This window comes from Lotus japonicus, chromosome 5, assembly GCF_012489685.1.
Source record: "Lotus japonicus ecotype B-129 chromosome 5, LjGifu_v1.2".
Classification (NCBI taxonomy): domain Eukaryota; kingdom Viridiplantae; phylum Streptophyta; class Magnoliopsida; order Fabales; family Fabaceae; genus Lotus; species Lotus japonicus.
Window position 1 is genome coordinate 2,866,840 of NC_080045.1, and position 20,821 is coordinate 2,887,660.

The 20,821-nt window shown below is 34.0% G+C and overlaps 1 pseudogene; it reads left to right on the top strand.

Moving 5' to 3' along the window:
* Window positions 1-8,497: 8,497 nt before the first annotated feature.
* Window positions 8,498-14,012, top strand: LOC130720852 (probable jasmonic acid carboxyl methyltransferase 2; annotated as a pseudogene).
* Window positions 14,013-20,821: the final 6,809 nt, after the last annotated feature.

Consider the following 20,821-nt stretch of genomic DNA (forward strand, 5'->3'; position numbering starts at 1 on the left):
CCCAACTGGCCCATTAGGATGATTCAGAGGCGCTAAGCCCAACTCCCTCAACTATAAATAGGGGAGGGATACCAATTGTAAATGACTCTTGGCTCATTTGAGAAATAACAAACTTGAAATTCAGTTACTTTCTCTTTAAGCGGTTACACACTTGTTTCTCTCTAGATTCTCACATCACGATCCTTACACTCTAGGTACTATACCTCGCTTCTATGTTCTTGGATAGAACAATACTTGGGAGGCTTCATAACATGCTGGACAAATAGTTGACCTGCAATTTCATTGTCTGAAGAGGAAGCGAGTTCATGCACATTTTTCCAGATGAGGCGTTCATGTGGGGTCAAAGGCTCAAAGCTATGGTGTTCCTACCTCACACCCTGTGACTTCGACCCATTGTTTGGAACTTTGCATATCCGTATTACCTTCCCAATCTACACACACAACACACGTTAAGCTTGAAATCTAAGCAAAACTCAGCTACAAACCAAGAGAGAGAGAACGCACATAAGAAGGGGGTTTGTCCATCCTCCCTCGGAGTAAGGTTCTTTTGGCAAATATTTCACCAAAGCGAAGAAGACGTGGCTCATTGGAAAAGTTTTGAGTGTCGTTCACCACGTAAGCGACTTATAAGCTATCCGCAGTTGGAGAAAAGGCTGTGTGATACAAATATTTTTCTAACCAATTTTCATATAAAATTTGAAGTCCAACATTGGGTGAAGAGACATTTGATATTCAACTCTGTTATAAAATGAGACTTTATTAGAATGAAAGCAAATCAAATAAGAGCAAAACAATTTCTTTAGTATATGTTTGTTTACAATAAATTCGGGACTAAGTAGTCGTGTGAGTCAGCTGAGAGGAAGGAACTATATTTCCTAATGTAAGTTTTGAAGACAATTCAAATAGCTTTTAGTAATCGTTATTGAGAAGTTTGTATCGTTAACAAACCTATTAAACTAAGGTAAGGGTAAAAAAATGGATAAATTAAGACTTAATCGACTGAAATTAAACGGTTGAAAGTTAGAACCAATAAAGTGTTGGAATGGTAAATGGTTAAAAGACTACAAAGGAATTTAAAAGCTGAAAAGTACATGCATGAAAGTAAAAGACAAATATACATGCGGAAAAATTGTATTTTGGTTATTTTTTTATAAGCAAATGTTAGTAAATTAGTCACTTCTCAGAGTTCGAACCGTAGACCCTTCACCCTTCATCTCACCCAATTCTTATGTCCCCTAACTGTTTCCACTTGAGTTAACTCTCGGAGACTTGTATTTTGGTTGATTGATGAGTTGTGTCCTTTACAAATGACTATTTCCATATTTATAGAGGCAATTCGGCTAACCTACGACAGTTAATAAACACTTAATTTTGAAAATGCTGCAACAGCACAAAAAACGCAAATCCCAATGGTCTTGAGAACCTTAATTTATCCCCCAAGGCTGCAATAGTACCATCATTGAAAACAAAATCAAAACCCAAATTGAAATCTTGGAACTGCAAGAAGCTGACTAAGTTAATCGGAGCATTAGTGGGGTGGTTGTGTAACTAATATGCTTGCTTCTTCTTGTGTGATTTGCGAGAATCTGAAACTATGATGTATGGGTACTCTAGTTTGGCCAACGTACCTGTACCCGGTACTTGTACTCTAGGGTACTTCATGGGTACTTAAAAATACATACACAATGTATACCCAAATTTGATTGGGTAGTTTTTTGGTATCATTTGTACTGTTTTGTATTTTTTATATCTCTACTTCTATTACACATAAAAGTCTATATACTCTACTAATATCTTCAATTTGCATCAATCTGTTAGTCAATTCAAGTTACTCAATTTTGATTTTTCTTTCTTGCATCATGTAAAAATCTCGATTTCTTTCATTTGCTTTGTTATTTTTATAACAATGTGAATTTTAAGATTTTATTGCACAGATTTTCTCCTAATATGTTGAAAATATAATCATTAAATATATATACTAATGTACCCGTACCCATGATTTTTTGAAAAATGCCGCACCCATACTCGGTACCGTACCCGTACTCGTGCATCCTAGATCTGAAACCATAACCCACCCACGGACCATCAAAACCATAACCCACCCTTTTTGGATTTTGCGGAATTGCGATTGTTGGAATTTGGGGTACTGAGGATAGTTGAGAAGGAACTTAAGTGTGGTGTGTGTATTGCGACCATGGAGCTTGGGGTCAAAGCCTTCTCCTAGCTTCAGAACCGTAAGATTCATGTGTTAAGCAGATCTATTGATTTCTGGGTTGATGATGGTTGAAGAAGAAGGAGAAGAAGATGGAGAGGATAAAGTGTGGGTTTTTTGAGTTTTAATTTTTGGGTTCTATTTGTATTTTGGGTTTTTAGGTTTGAAGATGACAGAGAAAGAAGATGAAGATCATATATGCAGGTCATGAATAAAAAAGTGTTTCATGATTTTTTTATTTTATTAATAATTTTTTTTAGCTTAGTTGCAGTTTTGGTCCCCATAACCATTAATGTTTTAATAGAAAATGGAACAAGGATCAATACTATTAACGGAGTGTAACATTGGGGACTAATTATGCTATTCTTAAAGTTTAATGACTCATCTTGCATGATTCAAATTCGTGGGGAATTAAAAGTGCTTTTAAGCATTTATTCAACTAGTTACAATAAAAAATATAAGTAAAAAATAATTTCGTTAAGTCTCTATACTATGAAATCATCCACCATTGAGTTTGGTCCCAGTGTTGATGTAGGATGTTTGTTGGTCAATTTTCCCTTTCTGTTGTGTTTGTTTTAAGTTTCCTTATGTAACCAAAAAAAAAAAAAACATCATGGAGTAGAACATCTTCCAAGATTTAGGTAGCCATCATTTGGAAGTTAGAGGATTAGGAAAAGATTCCCTTGATTAATTGGTGGGTTGGAACATTCTAGAAGCTAAAGGGGCCACAATTGACATTAATTTAAGACTCCAGAAAAATGTTGGTTTAATACATCTCAATCTTATACGTTTAGAGAGATAATAGTATTGAATCTGTGTCATACACGTCTGGTATATAAAAAATATGAATTTATAACAAAAATATAAATTGAACAACATGAATCTCATAAAACTTATTCAGTGTTAATCTAATTCTAGTAAAAATATTCTTATAAACTAAATTCGTTGTTGTTGAACATATATAACTTAGCAACATGTATTTATAATCAAAATCGAATACTTTTTTTGAAATTTCAAAATCAAAAGTGAAGACTTTTTTGAAACTTAAAATACTATAAAATAAGAAATTAAATAATTACTTAAAAAAATTAAGAACAAGAAAATGTGATATTGATATCAAACTTTCCGGTTTTGAATATCTAACTTATCACGTACGATTGTTCCCAAACAATTTGTACTAGTGTTTGTCATGTGTATTTAACTCATCAATAAAGACTAATGGTTAAAGAAATCCAAATATAAATATGTCTTAATTTTTAAATAAGATGGAATAATGTTAAAAAACTTGATAATTGTAATGACCAAATTTTGGGACCAAATTTATTAAGTTTCTATAATTATAAAGATTGAGATCAATGATTTTGTAACTGTATATATTTATATCAATTTGTTATTATCATATTAGGAAATCATTATTTTCAAAAAAATTGAATTTGTCATAATTATAAATGTGATTGAATGATGTTAGGAAACTTGATAATTTTAATGGCCAAATTTTAGGACAAAATTCTATCAACTTATATCAATTTGTCATTCAAAATTGAAAATATTTATGACATAAAATAATATTTTGAAATATTTGTTACCAAGTAAAAGATATGCATAAAATTGTATATGACATCATAAAGTTACTAACTATAGTATGAGAATGGGTGTAACGACATTTCACCTTTAATCGTTGTTTTATATGAATGGTAAAATGAATCTAGGCGGAAACCAAAAACCATTGTTAATGTATAAAATGGCGGTTAGAATCGTCGCAAATTGCATAGTTTTTTGTAGTGTTACTGAGGGATAACAACCGTTGATAGGCACTAAAATCATTGGTATTGAGGTTTTATCGACGACCACTGAGCTTTTGGTTTATGGCTTGTCGTTAATGGATTGTCGATGACTATGTGAAATCGTCAGTAATTATCGACGATCATATCGTGAGACATATGGGCTGGGAAGGGGAAGATTCCTAGAAGGTGTAATTTATCTTTTCGATGTACCAAAGAAATAAAAATTTAACGACAAAATTTCGCCTATAAATTATATTAAACAAATTAATACAATTAATTAACCCACAATGAAAAATTAAACTAACCTACAACACAATACAAAATATACAATTTATAAATAAAATTCAATACAAATAATTGAACTTACATGTTTAGTAATAGCTAAGAGGCCAGCGAGCCTATATATAGATTACTGACGACCTATACCGTCGCTAGATATCGAACACTATTCAACGGGTATTTATAGGTTATTGAAGGAAATATGTGTCGGATCTGTTGGTGGCTAATTGAAATTCTGGTTCTCGCACATGACAGATGTCGAACGCGATGCTGGAACAACAGGTTCGACAATTGACTAATAGTACATAAATTACGCCACAACGATTAATACAGTAGATACAGCACAGTAGCAACAATAAATCACTAAAAAACACAGAGGATTGGTAACCCAGTTTAGTGAAACTTTACCTACGTCTGGAGGGTTTACACCCAAAGAAAGGAAATCCACTATCTCAAGATATAGGAACTACAGACACTCATGAACACCTCAGCTCATAGTTCATTTCCTAATTTACCCAGTGTATTTCTACTTAGTATATCGACCTAAGTATGAGAGTCCCTCTCACTTTCTCTCAATCACTGCCACAGTGATTGGTAACAACAATCAACACATGTTTGAAGAGATTACAACTCAACTAAAACAAACCAACTCTATGTCATATGATGACCAATGGAGGCAGTAGAGTGATGTACAAATAACATAACAAGGACTCACAAAACACAACCCTAAAACTCAATCCTTGGGTGCCCAACGCACACTTTACAACTAGGGTTAAGCCTCCTTAAATAGTCGTTCTTCTGGTCTTGATCTTCAATGGGCTTGCACGAAAATAGAGTCCATAAAACAGATCTGGAACAAATATTTTTAAACCAGTACCAAATCTTATCAAATAAGATTTGAAAATAAAAAGATATAACCTGCTACCATTTAAACCAAATCAAATCTTCTTCAGCAGATTTGATTACACTATAATATATCCCAGATAACAAATAGAAGCTTCTTCAACAACCCTAACTTATTGATCACGTTAAACAATTCAAAACTTCCAGAACAAACATGCAACACACAACAGCCCCGCAGGCACAAATGTCATAGGCACGATGTTACAACATCTGCTTCGACATCAGGTTGTTTTTTACAAAATGCAGACAACCAAAAGTAACAACAATCTCCCCCTTTGTCAAATTTTGGCTAAAACAACTTGAGAATCAGAGAGGATAAACATAGAGAACCAGAGCTCCCCCTTAGTAGCAGAACTCCCCTCAAATGATGCATCCATATCAACAACAATCATACTCCAAAAGGAATAGTTGGAACAAAGAACATAGCAGCAAAACACACTGACTATCCAACAAATGCAAACCAGTAGCAACTTGAACATAAAACAGTTGCAGCTTGGAGTACTACACACCTATCACAACAGGAACAGCCACACTAATGCTGAAAATTAGAAACCACAACCACAACCACATTACTCCCCCTTCTTAGCAGAATTTTAGCTAAAAACAACTTGTGAGCATTGTGGTGGAGAAGTCTTCATCAACAACTATCAATTGCACATCATTGGGTTGCACATCAGAAACATAACATAAGCAGCAGGGGATACATGAGATCACAAGATCAGATCTATTGATTGATCCTTCTTCTATGACGTTGTCCATGAAACCAGTATATATTCCCTGGAACTCACCCAAATAGAATAGGGTGTCTGCTCTAATACCAATTGAAATTCTGGTTCTCGCACATGACAGATGTCGAACGCGATGCTGGAACAACAAGTTCAACAACTGACTAACAGTACAGAAATTAAGCCACAACGATTAATACAGTAGAAACAGCACAGTAGCAACAATAAATCACTAAAAAACACAGAGGATTGGTAACCCAGTTCAGTGAAACTTCACCTACGTCTGGAGGGTTTGGAACCAAAGAAAGGAAATCCACTATCTTAAGATCTAGGAACTACAGACACTCATGAACACCTCAGATCATAGTTTTTTTCCTAATCTACCAGTGTATTTTTACTTAGTATATCGACCTAAGTATGAGAGTCCCTCTCACTTTCTCTCAATCACTGCCACAGTGATTGGTAACAACAATCAACACATGTTTGAAGAGATTACAACTCAACTAAAACAAACCAACTCTATGCCATATGATGACCAATGGAGGCAGTAGAGTGATGTACAAATAACATAACAAGGATTCACAAAACACAACCCTAAAACACAATCCTTGGGTGCCCAACGCACACTTTACAACTAGGGTTAAGCCTCCTTAAATAGTCATTCTTCTGGTCTTTATCTTCAATGGGCTTGCACGAAAATAGAGTCCATAAAACAGATCTGGAACAAATCTTTTTAAACCAGGACCAAATCTTATCAAATAAGATTTGAAAATAAAAAGATATAACCTGCTACCATTTAAACCAAATCAAATCTTCTTCAACAGATTTGATTACACTATAATATATTCCAGATAACAAATAGAAGCTTCTTCAACAACCCTAACTTGTTGATCACGTAAAACAATTCAAAACTTCCAGAACAAACATGCAACACACAACAGCCCCGCAGGCACAAATGTCACAGGCACGATGTTACAACATCTGCTTCGACATCAGGTTGTTTTTGACAAAATGCAGACAACCAAAAGTAACAACACTAATCATTCTGCTCAAACAAATTTCTTAATTCCTTCATAAAAATCGATAATGGCGCCCGATACTTACCTGCCAGATTATGGACTACTTGGACCGTTGTTAATGGCACACTAATTCTTTTCACCAAATTATTGAGGGCTTATGTATGATTTAATTTTAGTTTTTTTTTTGATAATTCCTTCCTAACATCTCGCTAAAAGAATGTCGGTAAATAAGACTATTCTTGTAGTGGTTGGGCTTGTGTCAGCCCGCCAGCCCATATTTCCACCTCTATTTGTAGGTTACGTTTTGTGTAAAACTTTGAGGATTGCATGAATATATCATTTATGATTATGGATTGATTATTATTGGTTAAATTAAACTCTTGCTGATGATTGTAGAGCACGTCTAGTAATGTTAAAAAGGTTAAGTGAGTGTTTATCAAATAAAAAATGACATTTACCAATGATGTGGTGAAGCTCATTGACACTTACACTTGATAATTGTCACTGAGGTTATAGTTATAGCTTTTAATAATAAGGCATGACAAATATTTGTTTGATATTGTCATTAGTGAGACTTTCTTATTGTGTTCATAACCTTTCAAGATAAAGAGCAAGTATAATATTATGATGATTCAAATTTTCGCATGTGACAACATATAAAAGTGATTTTTTTTTTTGAGAAATAAATAGGATATATATTAAAAATGGACAGAGCCAAAGTCTGATACAGGAACTAGCAAGAAAAAACATGCTAAGAAAAAGGAAACAGAGAAAATCGAAGGACAAAAAAGAAACAGGACAGTAAATAAAAGCAGAAATAAAAGTGAAATATTTATTCAAATTTCTCATTCCTAACCTTTATTTTATTTTATTTTATTGTCTAAATGGGATAGTAACCAACTCGTATTTTGACGGGGTCAATAGCAGGTTAAGTCCGGCCCGTCCAGCCAACCCATGCATATTGGCATCCTACACTTAAAGAATAAGCTATATATACATTTAAATTATTAAAGTAATATTTCAGTTAAACATTAAAAGGCGCACACATGCAACACCGCTATGGATAAATAATAAAAAAGAGATAACGATGGATACATTGTTAGTATAAACATTTTTATATAGACACTCAATTGGTTTCCACCATATAAGAGAAATAATTTTAATTTAATTTAAATTAAAGATGAATGTAATAATTTGTCTTATGTTACATCCATTAAACTAAAAAAAAGTGTAAGTTCGATAAATAATTAAATTAAACGCTCATGAAAATAAAAACTTATTAAAAAAGATATCATTTTTATAGAGGGGACTTTTCTTTTAGTAATCGGAAATAGAGAGGGTTTAATATATATTTTATAACCATATTTGGATGAGAAATTTATTATATTAATGAATGAAATCACATCTTTTACTCAATTTTGGGACATGAGTGTAAAAAAAAGGCTGTGAACTTATTAAAGTTGAAATAAAATGAGTGTGAACATGTTTACTTCCAAACCTACACGGTGGGCAGAGATTGTACCTAATTACATGCAATTCTTATATGCATGTTTCTAAGGACCACCAATTAGTCTTCACTTGCTATTATATAAACAACTTTTCTTTCTATACCTTGTATGAGGAATATTGAGGCAGGTGAATACTGCTATTAAATTCTTGAACTGAAGAGAGCATTATCAAGTTTGGGTTTCTCTTGGCTAGGTGATCTTCAAGTATATATAAAATAGTAAGCGCCTGAAATGGAAACCGTAGACATGCTTCACATGAACAAAGGAGTAGGGGAGACTAGCTATGCCATGAACTGTACTGTTCAGGTTGGATTTTGCATCTCAGCCTTGATCTATCCATACTCATTTTTTCTTTTGTTGCATTTTCATCAATGTTCTCTATTTATATATATTTTGAAGGAGTTTTATAAATGATCGTAAAAGAATTTATGTTAAATTGATCCAGTGAACCAATAATATTTTAAATAAGTTGGTTTGAAATTCTATTTATCTTAAATATCATCGGTCAACATATAACTGGAGTGATTTAACACAAATTTTTCTTTGAGTCATTTAAACAAGCCATTGTTTTACTAGGTGTTATTTAATTACAATATTACTCGTAATTTATCTCACTTCTATTCCTATTTTTATATCTTTCTCGGTGTAGAAGAAATTGAGTTATGAGCGAATTATTTCCTTTACAAATTAATTCAATAATGCCATGTTTTTATAAATATCTATAAATCTAAAATAGTTTGGAATAATTTATATTAATAGTTGTTGTTGGCCTATATGTGTACATGCAAAATAATTCCAAAGTTTAAACACTCAATATTACACTTTTTTTTTTTATCTCTTTTAAGTGGTTATTTAAATTACCCAAAGTTATTTATAACTATATAGGCAACTAAAGTGAATTGGCGTACTTGTTTAACATTTCGTCCCTTAATTAGCAAGTACTTGGGGTTTGAATCCAAACTATTATTATGAATGGAAAAACGTATTCCACAAACCCTACCGCTTAGTGTTCTGACCATAGATTGAATGATTAGTCTCACATCTACTGACTGTGAGATACCTTAGTCAAGAAAAAAAACCATCTAATTTGTGTCAACTCATAGATGTCTACCACTCATATGACATGATGATGTCAAGGAGAATATTGTATCTATCTCTCTCCTCACAAATATGTGAAAAGATAGATAGACACAAACTCCACATGATGACACATGAAAGGTTTTGACATGAGAGAATCATGATTCGCTTGTATTTAATTTGGGTTGAATGTGAAAGTCATTTAATCCAATTTAACTCACCTAACATATTTAAGACACACAAGGTGCCATATCAAAGATATGCCTTTAAGTTTTGTTGAAGAAAAACATATTCAATTGGTTTTTGTGGTTGTCAAAATGACTCATGTAGGTTAGTAACCCATAATTCAATAGACCAATAATTTTTTTTATAAATAAATTAATAAATAAAATTTAGAAATCTCAAATCACTTATATTTTGTGATTGGATGATGAATTATTTAACTCAAACTTTCTCATAAGTTATTTAGACAACCTCTTAGAGCATCTCCAATGGGAGTGTCTCACACTAGAGAGACTCTCCCACTAGTGTCTCACACCATTGGAGAGAAACTATTCTTCCACCATGTCTAATTTGGGTGTGGTAGTGTAGACACTTCTCTCTCATATGTCTTTCATAAATATGTTCATATAAAATATTATTATATTTGCTTATCATTTAATCACTCAAAGTATGTAGTTGATTGTGGGGTCTACAAGAGAAACTTTTAAGAGTTTTTGGGTTGGAGTAAAAAATTAGTAAGTTGTTTAGTTGATGTGGCATTGTGGAAAATTGTAAAGAATGAAGTGTATACACTCTAGTGAATGTGATGGATAAATATGCTATTAGTTTTGTACAAATTTTGCAATTTGATTTCTCCTGTCTGAAGTCTTCGACGGCTCCCACGTGCACAATTATATGCTCTTAATTACTGTAATCAATGATTAAAAGTAATTTAAATAAAAATATTATGAGGTTAAAAATCTATGACGATTATTGTCTGCAAAGGCAACAGGTATCTGAATTCTAACTTTGCAGGACAAGACCATAGATGTGACAAATCCAGCAACAAAGAAAGCTATTGTGGAGATTCTAAGCTCAAGTAGGCCAGTGAGGATGGGCATTGCAGACTTGGGTTTCTCCAGTCCTCTGGACCCAATACCTTGAGGGTCATTTCAGAGATAGTGGATGTTGTTCATGCCAACTCACGCCTGTTAGATTGCCCAGTACCTGAGTTGGTAGTGCATTTGAATGACCTCTTCACCAATGACTTCAACACTGTCACTGATTCATTGTCATCTTTCTACAAAAGACAGAGGCAAGAAAAAGGGAATGAGTTTGGGTCAACATGCTTTGTTTCAGCTGTCCCGGGTAGCTAGTTTCTATGGTAGGCTCTTCCCAAGCAAAAGCCTCCACTTGGTGCACTCTTCTTCTTGCCTCCACTGGCTTTCTCAGGTGAGAGTGTCTTCATGCTAACAAGTCTAATTAAGGAATAAAAATATAAACTTATTATTAAAAGTGAAACTAATACAACTAATATGGATTAAAAGACTATCCACCTACGGTGTAAACTTTGTTTGTATGAGTTTTTTTTATCTCTAGGAATCGATCTGTGGACCAAGCTCACCCAAGCCATATGTCCTCAACTCTTACCACTTGAGATATCATTTAGGAACTGTTTATATGAGTTTACACATAATAATTAAATTCCCCCAAATATGAAAATATGTCTTTATTGTAATTAAAATTAAAATGAACGTAACTATATCTCCTAGGTAGCATACTTTAATTGTATGTCAGTGTAAGTGCGTATCTATTAAACTCAATTAATATAGTACATCGAATTTCAATTCATGAATTTCTTGACTAGCTTACAAAGACCAAACTTTTTACAATAATGATACATGTTTTCGATTCGAATAAAGTTATTTCTAGATATCATTGTGGTCCATTAAGCTAAAACCCAAATTATTAATATCTTGTAAAACTTTTGTTTCAATTTTTTTCATTTTAGAAAATTTAAGACTTAATTTAATTTTGTTATAATCATCTCATATCATTTTTATACTTATATTTGTCATTTGTCATCTATTTATTTATCTGTACTCTCCATCATTCATATTTATCTTTCTCATTCTTAACATAAATCCACACTATAATAAAATTTAAAAATTGAGAGTATTTTTTGATGAATAGTGAGCCTGGACTATTTATCTCAACAAGACTATCTACAATAGAGAGTTAATTTAACCTCCTATTCATTATCGTATTGATCGAGCAAGTGAGCAACATGTGGCTTGTACTCCACTACACTTTACTTGGATCTAAATCACTATTCAAAATATCGTACCATAATGCTTTTTTCGATCAAAAACAAATTTCTCCTTTTAAATGGGATAAATAATTCATTTTTACATGTTTATAATAATTTTCTGAAGAAACTTAGCATTTAAAGGGACGTACCATTATATTGGTAAAACCAACAAGATTAGATGTTCGAAAAAGCTAAGGAAAGAAAGTGGAATAGAAATACACATAGGATGTTCTAGTTGAACAAGGAAAAGAAGACAACATATATACTTTACACATGTCAGATTAAACTAATCATCAATGTTGTCGTGTAATGTCAGGCTCCTTTGGGTTTGAAGGATGATAGAGGAAGAGGACTGAACAAGGGAAAACTCTACATTTCAAAGAGTAGCCCCCAGTGTGTGTTAGATGCTTATTTACGTCAATTCCAAAATGACTTTTCACTGTTCTTAAAATCACGTTCTCAAGAGGTGGTCGCAGGAGGACGCATGGTGTTGTCTTTTATGGGAAGGCAATCCACGGACCCAACCACGCTCCCTACCTTTTGGGAACAGTTAGCAGATGCCCTCAAGATAGAGCTGTCAATATGGGTTCCAACCCGCGGGTCAGCTCGACGGGTTAGCTAAATGAGCCGGGTTGGGTTAGTTAAATTCCAGCTCGAAAAGAACTTGGGTTAGTGCAACCCGGCTCGTTTAACCCGCGGGTTAGACGGGCCAACCCGCGGGTCAAGCGAGCCAACCCGTCGGGTTAGAGTTATTTTTTATTAAAAAAATTATTTTATTTATCTTTAATTTCAGGTTAGTTTTATGGATTAATTTTAGATAGAAAAATGTAAATTTTCATTTATTTTAATTTGAGTCAATTTTTTATGTTTTATTTATTGTTATTATATTATTTATCTCATTTTAAATGTGACAGTAAAATAATTGTGTTCTTAAATCCTGTAAACTAAATCCTTTTTCTATATTTCAAATGTTAGATAAAAATAATTGCGTTGATAAACCTCTTTTTTATGAGTTGATACCAATTTCTACAAGTATTTTTTTGAAATTATTTTTTTATAACATTTTAAACATTTTTTAATCCAATTTCTCAATTTTTTATATTTATTTCACTCAACCCGCGAGCCAGCCCTCCAACCCGCGAGCTTGTAGCGAGCCGGGTTGGGTTCATATTTTTCTAGCTCGTTAAGACCCCGGGTTGACACAACCCAACCCGTTTTCAACCCAACCCATACGAGCTGACTCATATGGGTCGGGCTGGCCCGTATTGACAGCTCTACCTCAAGAGCATGGTTTCAGAGGTATTTATACTAGTTCGTTTAGCTTGTTTGGATCGATTATCTCTTTTTCTAAGAACCAATAATCATAAAATTCAGAATATACTCATAGAAGCGTACCCCAAAATTGACTCTAGCTCCACAATTAATTGTAGAAGGATTCTCAAACTATTTAGACATCCAAATATTAATAACTACACTTAATATATATCCTTTTCTTTTTATCTTCTCTTCTTATCATATAATATCATATGTATCTTTTATTTGTGATACCTATAGGGTCTTGTGGAAGAGGAAAAAGTGAACTCTTTTGATGCTCCTTGCTACGCACCATGCATAGAAGAAATGAAATTGGAGATTGAAAAGGAAGGTTCATTCATGGTGGTTGCCCATGAAGCTTTTGAAATTGACTGGGGTTCTGGAATGGAATTGCAAAGCGATTCAATATCAAGAGGGGAACTAGTTGCAAGAACCAGAAGGGCAGTGCTTGAATCTATGTTGGAATTTCATTTTGGGAGTGATATAATAGATGAGATATTTCGAAGGCATGCTAAACTTGTGGAGGAACATTCGTCCTTTCTCATTTTAGTCATTTCTCTTGTCAAACGAGACTGAAACAAGCAAAAAAGGAAACAGCCATTTTCTTCAAATAACATATATTTGGAGTTAATAAGGAAGTTGGTCCATATATATTACTTACTTGCTGTATTGATAAATGTGTGTTAATAAGCACTTTAATTTAGAGAATGTTGTACTCTTTTTTCTTTACTAGATTTTTATCACAGATGATTTTTTCTATGAAGGTTTTAATGAGACACATTCTTTTTCAGTTGTTATGCCAAGGGAGTATTGGTTTCGGTTTTATCTCTGCTTTCCAAGAGAGATGTCCTTATGTAAAATTCTCATCAATAATATATATATTTGTTTTTTGTTGTTATTTTTTTTTAATAAATGTGTGTTTGGATACAAGTTAAATGTGAGATGAAAGTACGTAATTTTTTCTCAATCCATATAAAAGTGTTTCAATTTACTTTTTGTTTGTTAGGGGAAGAAAGACTAGAGAGAATTAGGAGAGAGAGAAGAAGACAACCCTTATTTCTTTTGGAAGTCCAAAATATATATATAATCCTCAAATTAGTCCCTGTCTTTGTTTCACCGTCTGAACCAGGTCCCTGACCGGAAAAATTTGTGGCATCAATCCCTCTTGTTCAAAAATGTTTGGAGCCAGTCCTCGCCGGAGCTCCGAGCTCCGACGAGGGATGAAGTGGCATGCTGACTGTTTAAATAAAGGTGACGTGGCACTTAAAAAAATAAAAAAATAAAAAATAATATAACTTAATATAATAAACACATAATTAACCTAATTAAACTTAATCTGATCCTAATTCTAAATCTAAACCTAAACTAACTAAACATTCCTAATTCCCCAACCAATTACCCCAATTCCTCAATTCATCAGCAGGTCAGAAATTAGGGTTCATACCCATTTCCCCAATTCCCCAACCAATTACCCAAATTCTTCTCTTCCTGAATCGGGTTCCTCTTCTCTTCTCCTTCTTCTGAATCGTGTTCTCCTCTTCTCTTCTCCTACTTCCTCTTCACACCAGTTCCTCTTCTCCTATAAAATTATTGATAAAATGATTGATTTTGAAAAATCTAAAAAATAACCCAGAATCTGAAACCCAAATTAGGGTTCCATTTCACCTTTCTTCTTCTTCCCTTCACCTTTCTTCCCCAATTTCCTCCATCCTCTCTTCTTCTTCACCACCTCAATAGCCGGTCACCACCAACAAACTCACGTCATCTGCTTTTGTTGCCTGCTCTGGACAAGCAAGGGGTTTCCCTCTCGGTCTTGGCTCTACTTTCCTTGCTCCTGCTCGCGAGCTCCTTCTTGTCCATGACCTTGGCCGCGAACATCACAGGTAGCTCGCCCTCGTTGAGCTCGACGGAGTTGAGGCGGCGGGAGACTCCGACCGGATCTGGTGGATGGCGGCCCACCGGAAATCGGAGGAGGGCGCGTGGGGCTTGGCGGAGGAAGAGCCTGTTAGGGTGGTTGTTTCAGTCCTTTGTTTGGCACCTCTGTACTAGGCTGGGCAGATCTGGTTTTTCACTTATGGGTTCTTTTCTTTTGTGTTTCTGAGATTTTTCTTCTCATCTTCTTCATCTCCATCCATCTTAATCCTGGAATCACTGGTTGGTTAAGAGAATAGGAATTGGAATCAGACATGAAGGTGAAAGATTTAGATTAAAAAAGGATGGATGATGAAGATGATTAAGAAATGTTTTGTTCTGGGTTGATTGGGAATTGGGGTTAATTTTGGGGGGAATTTGTTTTTATTAATTAAATTAGGTCAGAACGTACAGTAGGTGTTGAATGGAATAATCTGTACACAGTTCAAGAGGTTGATGATGCTTTGTTATTGTTTCTCCAAGAAGCTCGTCTGAGGAGCTAGCTAAGAGTGGCACTCAACTGCTTCATTGTACACTGAATGATCATATTACATAATCCCAGCTACCCACCCCGTGGTTCAAAATAAAAAGCTTGTGGCTTTGGTGAATCAGTTCTTGCATATTATTGTTATTGTAATTCTTGTTTTTTCTGGACCACTGTGCTTGATTTGTATCTCGCTCCACTTTATTAATCTGTTCATTTTCTTTTGAAATTTTTTTTTTGATATATGTATTTTTATTTTTATTTTTATTTTTATTTTTATTTTTTTTAATTCCACGCCAGATTCATTAACCTAGTCAACATGCCATTTCATTATCCGCCGGAGCTCCGGGCTCCGGCGAGGACTGGCTCCAGACGTTTTGCAAAGATAGGGATTGATGCCACAAATTTTTCCGGTCAAGGATCTGGTTCAGACGGCGAAACAAAGACAGGGACTAATTTGAGGATTAAGCCAATAAATAATAAATAAAGAGGGAAGAATTTGACAACGAAGAGACTAATGCATAATTCTGCTTTCCCACTCCTTCATACAAAGATAAGAAGATTTTAGGGAAAATTTAATATGCATAAAAACAACCCTGTGCAATTTTACACAAGGGGTATCTGACCTGTTGTGGCAGGTTTACCGGGTTTTTTATTTTATTTTCAAAGAACTTTAAAATATTTTCTAACTCAAAAAAAACTCAAAACTCAAACTGGACTGCAACCCATCCCACCGCCACTGCAACCCACTCAAATATTTTCTAACTAAAAAAATTCGCTGCTCTTTCTTCTCCTACCGTCGCCGCCGACCTCCGCCTTCCTTATTGTGCGACACTGCTCTCGATCTTCTTCCATGTTTCTTGCTTCAACCCAGATCTTTGTGCATGGATCTTACTTCAACCCCTTTTCTCATTTTCATCACCACGCGACCTCATCTCTTGCTTCCTCCATATTGGTTCTTCCGATCTCATCTCTTTCTTTGTCCTGAATTTCTCTCTTTCTCACACAGTGCCAATATTGCAGTGGAGGGATGGTGATTAGTGAGGGAGGAGATCAAATTACCCCCTGCCGGTCCAGCCCTTAGTTGTGCAAGGTTGCACAAATTTTTCTTTTCCCATATTAGAAGCCTCCAAGATTTTACGGTGAATAAGCCATTATGATTTACATCCCAAACTAAAGTTTCCTCCTTATCAATGTCATTAAGTGGCAGTCGGAAGATTTGATCCCTCTCAAAAGTTTTGGAACAGGTGTTGGTACTAGAGTGGCGCAATGGAAAGTTTAGAGTACAAAAGCTCACCTTTGAATGTGGATACTTCCAAAACGGAAATACCAATGGTGACAGCAATAAAAGGCAATAAAAATTAACATAAAGATACATGAAATTTTTAACATGAAAAAACTTTCTGAATGTGAAAGAGTAAAAACCATGGGACCGAGTAAAAGGTGTCTTAAAATCCCAGCAAAAAGGAAAACCAACCAGACAATAGAGAAGGTAAAAGCCAAATAAAAAATATCAAAATAACGAGTTTGGTAATAGAAACCACATACTGAAATTTCAGCCAAAACAAAGTAAAAATGATGTACCACCAAAATCTGTCAAGGGCCTCAAAACACTAACCTACTCTTTGGTGCACAGCTGTTTTGCTGCTCAACTTCAAAATTAAGGGTTTAGCCCCTTTTTAAACCAAAACATGGGCTAGGCCCATTAAAATAAAAAAAATATATTTTTATTCATTTTCTTAACATAAACGTGGTGTGGCCCACTTAAGAGGGAACTACCCAACAAATTTTCCCCTTCACTCCTTAAGTGGGGTAAAATCTTCCAATCCCAAAAATCATGTTGCAAGTCTTAAGTTTCTCTCTCGACGGTGGCTTTGTCAACAAACAAACATCGTCATTATTGAGGTAAATAATGTTTTGGTTATCAAGATATAACACATCGTATTTGAGTGAAACAAGCTGGTGAAGAAAATTGTTCATTCATAAATAAACTGATTGCAAGCTTTAGATGCAGCTATAAACTCTTTCTCTGCGGTAGATAAAGCGACACACTTCTGAAATCTTGATTGTCATGCCACAGCTCCCTTTGAATTAGAGAGAAAACAACTAATTGTATTCACTGCATGAGCCACATCAAAAGATTCTGATTCTCCACCATCAGTCACTATTTTGCTTGGATTGGCGTCTAATATTGTTCGCCACAAGATAAATCACCACAAAATGAACCTAAGCTCTTATACTAGCTGTTGGTACCAGAGTGGTGCATAGGAAAGTTTGGAGCACAGAAACCATCCTCACTTGTGAGAACTTGAATGTAAATACTTCAAAAAAGGCCAATAATACCAACAGTGACAAGAATAAAAGGCAACAAAAATAAAATAAGGTCATGCAATTTTTAATGTGGAAAATCTGCACTCAATGTAAGAGAATACAAACCACGAGACCAAATCAGAAAATCTCCACCATAGAAAAATAATGGGTACAAAATAATGTCTTCCTAGCATCATTAAAGACATCAAAATCAACACCTTAAGTGTGTCTTAAAGGTGGAAACAAACATTGTGAAAAACCCAACAAAAAAGAAAACCGCTAGCTCAAACAATAGAGAAGGTAAAACAGAGTATAAGTGATGTACCACCAAAATCTGTCAAGGACTTCCCTTCTATATGCTGCTGTTGTACTACTCATCTTCAAAAATAGGGATTTAAATATTTAATCCCTATTGAAACTAAAACATGGGCAAGGCCCATTAAAACAAAAAAAAATCAATTTTTCCTTAAAATAAGTGTGGTGTGGCCCACTTAAAAGGAAACCACCCAACAAGAGGCGGTGAATTAAGCCAAGGTTATGTTTGACATGTGATTTCAGCTAGTTTTTTGTTTATTTGACTAGCTTAAAGCTTTTTTTTACTAGCTTAAAAACTCTTTAAAAGTGTTTGGTAGATGAGTTTATTTAAGTAGCTTAATTTTTTTTTTAATAAATTACTCAGGTAGCTTATAACTTAAAGCTTGTTGAATTTATTCTCTTTTTAATCCTTACCTTTCTAATAAAATTCTATCATTACCCTTTTTATATTTATGAAAACACTAAACTCTATTTATTTTTATTTTGAAATAATTACTATTCTATTTTTAAGGAATTACTATTCAATTGTTAATATAAAATTTTAAAAAATATCTTATTAATTTAGACAAATATAAGCTTACTTTATTAAATTAAAATGTAAAGTTATTTATTTTCTATTGTGTGTTGCTTTAACTTGTTTCCTATCTTGTACTTGGGTTGGGGCGCCCCTTGTGCTCCTATTTAATTTATTTTGGCCTTTCAAAAAAAAGTTATTTTTTTATTCTATCTAAATTAATAAAAATAAAAAAACGAAATTAAATTAAAAATTAATGATATATTTTTTAGATGATAAATAATTTGAACCAAATTAAAATATTTAAAGCGGTAATCATTTTAATATCATATATGTATTGATGTGTAAATAAAGTAATGTTAAATGTAAAAAAAAACTATACAAGTGTGCCTTTTTATGTCTTTTTAAAATTTGAGCTTGCTCAACAACTTGTTTTACCAAATACTTTTTTTCCATGAGGTAGCTTTTCAGCTACCAACTTTCAATTTTCAGCTAATTTATCAGTTTTCAGCTAGCTTATAAATTTTAAGCTAACTTTTCAGTTTTCGGCTAGCTTATCAGCTAGGCATGTCAAAACCCCAAGTCTCCACCACCCATTCTCCCTTTCAATTAAATTAAAAGTAAGTTCGGACAAGAATATAATGGATGAAATAATAATGATTATTTCTCAAACTTATAAATAAAAAGATGCATTCTTCTTTTTTGAATAATAACTAAATAGGATTGTAAAGACAGAGTTAGTAGTACTATTACAGGTTTCTAAGTTGTTTCATCAGCCATATAGTTCAATGAGATGATGATATTATGATCTCTACATGCACACATAACACTTTTCTCAGCCTCTGTTTCCTCTCTCATATATTACAACAAAATGGACTTTAAGTGGCAATAAAATTTGCTTTTCTCGCAATAAAAAATAACCACTAAAACACTGTGAAAACATAGGAACCATTAGAAAGTAAGGGTTGCATTCGTCGTTACTCTAACCTCTCTGGCCGCTATGAGGCTATAACAGTCTAAGCCATCATCACTCCTGATCCCTTACACTCTCTCACAACAATGAGGATGATGGTTGGGAGGCACGATGAGGAGTTAAGCCTGGAGGGTTGGGGATAAGGGTTGGTGGCGTGACGGTTGGGTGGGGGAGCGACAACGGACCTAGGGGATGAGAGTGAGAGACTTAGGGTTTGCGATGGAGAGAGAGAGAGAGAGTGAAAGTGAAAAAGGTTATAAAGATGAACCGACATAAGATTCATTAATATTTAGCTTCGACTAGGATGACGCTAAACCATAGACCGACTACATGGGTTGGATTCATTTCAATTTAACGTTGACCTAGAAGACTTCAGTTACTCCAACTGTTGACCAAACTAGTGCTAATGGTTGATTAGCCAACGCTACAATTAAGCGAAGTAAGGTCTCGTTTGAGAAAACAACTTAATTAAGCGCTAATGGTCATAAGCAACCATAAACGCTTATGACATAAGTGCTTATTCATAAGTTATTTTAAAAAAACTATTAAAATAAATTGAAAATTAGCTATATATAAGCATAAGCTCTTTTCCACAAACTATCACGAGTAGCTTATGAAAATAAGCTCAAAACAGCTTATGGTAGGTCATAATTAAGCTCTCCCAAAAACTTGCACAAGCACTTATGCTATCAAATAAACTTAAATAAGCTCTCACATACTGGGCCTAAATTCAAATTATAACGCTTTAGGTCGGTGTGGACGATGATAACTTAACTTTTACGCGATTAAGACCATTTCTTGTAAGGATAGTACTTTTTATAGCATCAGAGGGGACTTGAGTATATATTTTATAACCACATTAGATGAGAAATAAACTACATTAGCGAATGACACCACATTATTTACTCAAAATTTTAAGACATTAAATGTAAAAAAAAGGTGTAAATGTATTAAAGTTGAAATGAAAATGAGTGTGAACTCTTGGCATCCAAACCTACACGGTGGGCAGAAATTGTACCTAGCTAATAACAGGCAATTCTTGTTTGCATGTACTTTTTAAGGACCACCACCAAGTCATTGCTTCTATTAGTGTTCATATTTTTTTTTTCTCAAAGTGTGGTCATATTGTTGTGTTTCAGTATATGTGGTTACTATAATTGCTTATCCTGGTTATTTCCTTTCATAAAAAAAACAAAAATA